Source organism: Nansenia antarctica (genome assembly GCF_963989245.1).
Source record: "Nansenia antarctica genome assembly, chromosome: 2".
NCBI classification, from domain to species: domain Eukaryota; kingdom Metazoa; phylum Chordata; class Actinopteri; order Argentiniformes; family Microstomatidae; genus Nansenia; species Nansenia antarctica.
Genome location: NC_137675.1, coordinates 60,072,225 through 60,078,224, shown reverse-complemented (window position 1 = coordinate 60,078,224; position 6,000 = coordinate 60,072,225).

Here is a 6,000-nt window from a genome sequence, read left to right as displayed (position 1 = left end):
ACGGCCGCCACAACGACTGGACTTATGACTTTGAAAAAAAAAATGAAAAAAAAAGGAAGGGGTGAGTAAAGGGACAGCTCTTCTCGGACTGTTTTGACTTTGCCTCAGACGGCTGTACTGGACTGTTGTTCTTTGTTCAGAAAAAAAGAAGAAAAAAAAAGAAAAAGGGAAATAATGCAATGTTGTAATGCTATTGTTAATGTTTGGGATTGTTATTGTCAATGGAATTGCAGACGGAGATGCAAGCATGTCATTTGCAACCAGCTAAAGGAAAGGAGATGTTACATATAGGCATATGTGTGGTGGCCTGGGAAAACCCGTCGGATGTCGCTGGCGTTCGTTTGTGGCAAAGAGCAAAAATAGATGGAAATGTCCTATTTCGGCGATTTTGATATTATGTGGTATTCTAGTACTTTGAACTCCATACTACATTATGGTGAATAAACATTTTAAGAAAACAAAAGAGAAAGTACTTATTTTTATGTTTTTGTGGTGGGTAGTTTGCTAGCGAAACAACGTCACGTTGAACGTGTCTCATTCTCAGTTAAGCAACGCACGCACACATGAGCGAAAGGAGAGACGATACTTCCACCTGTGTTATTGCCAGTTTACTGATGCTCACAATAAGCATAAAGTAATACAATCTTAACTAGAAGACACACAAATTGATCTGTCCCTCGCATACCGACGAGGCGAGCAGACTAACACCGCATCACAAGCAGACAAACGAGACCAGCCGATCTGCATAGGCTCCTCCCCCGACCCGGAGGAGAAAGGTGTCGGGGCAGCATTTCTCACCTTTCACTTTTTTTGACATGATACATTAAAATGCTCATAACTTTTTAAAATAAAGGGCTATCTCAGTCATTCAACCAGTTATGAACAGCTGAGAACTTCTAATTTATGGAAATATTAAAAAATGAAAATGTCAAAATGCCACCATGTGAAGGGTTTTCCCAGGCCACCACACATATGTTAGTAGCCTGTTACAGGGACACCTAGGGGTGACCTGATAATGTTGCATGTAAGACCCGGATGTTGTATGTGGGCGTGCGCGGGAGGAACCGCAGTTTAATAAAAGTCATACTGAAACAGTTTTGTGTCGCTCCACCGCCAAAAAATCTCACTCCAAACTTTTGGTGAAACTTGGCAGCCCTGCAGATTCACCCAAGATGGCCGCCAGCCTAACAACACAACCAGACTCACCTAAGATGGCCGCCAGCCTTACAACACACCCAGACTCACATAAGATGGCCGCCAGCCTTACAACACAACTAGACTCAACTAAGATGGCCGCCAGCCTTACAACACAGCCAGACTCACCTAAGATGGCCGCCAGCCTTACAACACAACCAGACTCACCTAAGATGGCCGCCAGCCTTACAAACACTCTCCAAGTATATCCAGCTGCGGACATCACGCCTGAAGGGTATACCGCCGTCCACTAGGTGGCAGTATCTCGTTTGTTATGCTGTCCGGCTCAGTCAGGAGTCGGCCATGTTATTATTTGTTTAGTTTCAGACGTTCATGTTACGGTGGCCGTCTATTGAGCTGTCCACCTAATTCCTGTAAGTTGGTTATTCGAATGTTTCTGGTTAAGTTATATATATTACATTTACCCTGCTTATACTTTATCTCAATTCATGCTTCTATTGTTTGTATTATTGCAGGGCTTTTTCATCTGTGTCATTAAATACTTCATTGACATTGAGGAGCGTACGTATTTCTTCAACGCCTATCACCCGGACACTTGATGGACCATATTTGGTTGGAGTGGTTGGAGCGCGTCATCATACCGCGCCTGCATATTTGCATAGGTCATCGCCTTACGACGGTATGTTTTTTTCAAATCATGTATGCAAGAAATGTCTAAGGATAGTTGATTGTTGAAGTGACTGGATGAAAAGGTAATGTTGTGGCTTATATGCCTTGTTGTGATTTTAATAGATAGCTGGAACTCAGCCATATGTTTTACGTACCATTTTCTAGCATTGACTAATTTTAGATGCACTTGAATTCTACAGGGAAAGGAGGTTTTCATTGCTGACCTTCATGTAACCGCAACGTGGGTCCAGCCCCACAACTGTGATCCCATGAGCCATTTCCCAGTAAGTCAAATGATTGAGCCGGTATTTGAATAAGATAAACAGCTATGTAGACAACATTGTATCCAGCATTACAATTGGCATGCCCTTCATGGGACATCAGCACATTAGCTGTGTTGGTCCTAAATACCTTCTTTTTTTTTTTACTTGATTTCATCAAGGTAAATTAAATGGTTTCCTAACACTAAGCCAAAAAAAAACACTACATGTATGAGAAAGGACTTCATCAAATTATCATGTAATTCATAATCATGCACACCCCAGTTAAGTGTTGGATAAAAATGATAAATGCAGTACATGGTTTTGAACAGGAACATGCTGATAGGATGCCCTTATCCTTCCACTGTGGGTTCCAGGCCACTTTGTCCTGTGTGTAAGTGTACTATACCCATATATATATATATATATATATATATATATACAGAGCATAACTTTATGGTGAATGGTGAATGGTCTTTATTGTCATTGCTATAGTACAGGTACCAAACAACGAAATTTGGGAGTGGTGTGTGGGGGGGGTCTGATAAAGGTCTGATAAAGATCTGATAAAGGTCTGATAAAGGTCTGATAAAGGTCTGATAAGGGTCTGATAAAGATCTGATAAAGATCTGATAAAGATCTGATAAAGGTCTGATAAAGGTCTGATAAAGGTCTGATAAAGGTCTGATAAAGATCTGATAAGGGTCTGATAAAGATCTGATAAAGGTCTGATAAAGATCTGATAAAGATCTGATAAAGGTCTGATAAAGGTCTGATAAAGATCTGATAAAGGTCTGATAAAGATCTGATAAAGGAGATATGTGAAGTCCTTACATTTTCTAAATCCCATCAGGATAAGCTAGTATGAAGCTATTTTGCCGTTTTTCTGTGTAGGAAGAAAGCAAACTTCTGGTATCTGGTTTTCCTCAATAAGCATTTACGGCCTGTGTGTGTGTGTGTGTGACACGGAGTGGGTAAAATGCTTTTTTTTCACACACGCAAACATCTCGTCTCAAATGATTTTCTTTTAGACTATCCTAGCTGCTCCGTAAGCCCTGCTCATTGTGTTTAAATTCTTTCAATCGCTTTTTTCACTGTAAAGTCAGTGAGGAGCTTCCATAGGTAAGCTAGTTCACATTTCTTCATTCACGTTTGATTTTAATACGATTTATTATTATAATATAATTAGTCAGCTAACTACCTAGCTTGCTAGCTATCCCAAGGTGATTAGCAGCATTCATGTTTCCTCTCACAGCCTTATAGTAAGGGCATTTTACCAGATATTTGACCAATCTGCGAAGTAAATCGTTACCAAGAAATTTCTTCACCAATGTGTTTCGAAAGGTGTGTAATAACATGTCCTAAAAGGTTGAAATTCAACTCCTGTGGGAAACCTCATAAAAAACTGCTCAAAGTTGGGGTACCGATAACCGATTTTCGAAAATGCTTAAATTGGACTTGAGTAACTTTTGAGGGGTCAAACTAGGCATTTTTCATGAAATGTAAGTACTGGAAGTATTACTAGGCCTGGTACTTAATGGGACTTAGTCTGTGGACACTAGAGTCTAAGCTCCAGGGCAGGGAGGCTGGTAGGTAGAGTGGCTGAGTAAGAGGCTCTGAGACTGGGCCTAGTGTTGTAGGACATGTGTTGTAGTACTGGTCCTGCCAGTACTACTAGTAACTAAAAAAGTTTTTAGGATACCAGGGATGCATTCTTCTGGAAGTCGCGGATGGCTGTCCTTATCAGTGGGGGGGTGCTTAAGTGTGGGGGCCCGGGACCGCCTGGTGCACGTGGTAGGGTGTGGAGGAACCAGGGGGTGTTATGGAGGAAAGGAGTCTGATGATGAGGCACTTAGACCGGGCACTATAGGGTAGGTCATAGGCCCTGGAGGTCAGAGCTCCAGAGGAGGGTTGAATGGTAGACAGCTAGGCCCAGTGAGGTCACTCCTAATCGGACTGGCAGTGTATCACATAGGCTCTGGAGGTCAGAGCTGCAGAGGAGGGTTACATGGTAGACAGCTAGGCCCAGTGAGGTCACTCCTAATCGGACTGGCAGTGTATCACATAGGCTCTGGAGGTCAGAGCTCCAGAAGAGGGGTGACTGGTACACAGCTAGGCCCAGTGATGGCTCTCCTAATCGGACTGGCAGTGTATCACATAGGTCCTGGAGGTCAGAGCTCCAGAAGAGGGGTGACTGGTAGACAGCTAGGCCCAGTGAGGGCTCTCCTAATCGGACTGGCAGTGTATCACATAGAGCCTGGATGTCAGAGCTCCAGAAGAGGGGTGACTGGTAGACATCTAGGCCCAGTGAGGTCACTCCTAATCGGACTGGCAGTGTATCACATATAGCCTGGAGGTCAGAGCTCCAGAAGAGGGGTGACTGGTAGACAGCTAGGCCCAGTGAGGGCTCTCCTAATCGGACTGGCAGTGTATCACATAGAGCCTGGAGGTCAGCGCTCCAGAAGAGAGGTGACTGGTAGACAGCTAGGCCCAGTGAGGGCTCTCCTAATCGGACTGGCAGTGTATCACATAGAGCCTGGATGTCAGAGCTCCAGAAGAGGGGTGACTGGTAGACATCTAGGCCCAGTGAGGTCACTCCTAATCGGACTGGCAGTGTATCACATAGCCTGGAGGTCAGAGCTCCAGAAGAGGGGTGACTGGTAGACAGCAAGGCCCAGTGAGGGCTCTCCTAATCGGACTGGCAGTGTATCACATAGTACCTGGAGGTCAGAGCTCCAGGAGAGGGGTGACTGGTAGACAGCTAGGCCCAGTGAGGTTACTCCTAATCGGACTGATAGTGTATGACATAGGCCCTGGAGGTCAGAGCACCAGAAGAGGGGTGACTGGTAGACAGCTAGGCCCAGTGAGGGCTCTCCTACTCGGCCTGGTAGTGCAGGACCTGAGGCCCTGGAGCTCATGTGACCTCCAGCATAGGGCCACAGGCCTAGTCACAGCACCCCTGGAAGGTGTGTTGTCTCTGGGCTGTGTGTCTAGCTGAACACCTCTGGTAGACCTTGGTACATCTCATGTTGGTACATCTCTTCCACAATGGGAGGTGAGAGTGAAGCTATTCAGCTTCACTTTCATCTCCCTTTTTTTAGGCCTCCATAACAGGTAAGTTACTGCCCAGCAGAGTGTCTCTCTAAAAAAAAGGGTGTGGCAGTTTCTCTACCAGGAAGTGGTCTTGGTGACAAATAAATGCTTGCAATCAACTCAGAATCATGAAAAATGCCTAGTTTGACCCCTCAAAAGTTACTCAAGTCCAATTTAAGCATTTTCGAATTTTCAAAAATCGGTTATCGGTACCCCAACTTTGAGCAGTTTTTTATGAGGTTTCCCACAGAAGTTGAATTTCAACCTTTTAGTACATGTTATTACACACCTTTAGAAACACATTGGTGAAGAACATTTTTGGTAACGATTTACTTCGCAGATTTTCATATGTTTCCCTTACTATTAGTGTGAGCAGCCCCGTCACATGACCTCATAGCTGTGTGTTGATCACATACGCAAACACAATCACATGTGTGCTGTTTGTCTTTGCAGACAAATCCTGTCTTGGAGGGGATGCGGGCGTCTCTGGTACGCCAGTGACACAGACACACAGAGAATCTTGTCACTTAACAGTAATGCTTAAGTAGGTATGCAGTATGTAGTAGGTATGTAGTATGTAGTAGGTATGCAGTATGTAGTAGGTATGCAGTATGTAGTAGGTATGCAGTATGTAGTATGTATGTAGTATGTAGTAGGTATGCAGTATGTAGTAGGTATGTAGTATGTAGTAGGTATGCAGTATGTAGTAGGTATGCAGAGTGTAGTAGGTATGCAGTATGTAGTATGTAGTATGTAGTAGGTATGTAGTATGTAGTAGGTATGCAGTATGTAGTATGTAGTAGGTATGCAGTATGTAGTAGGT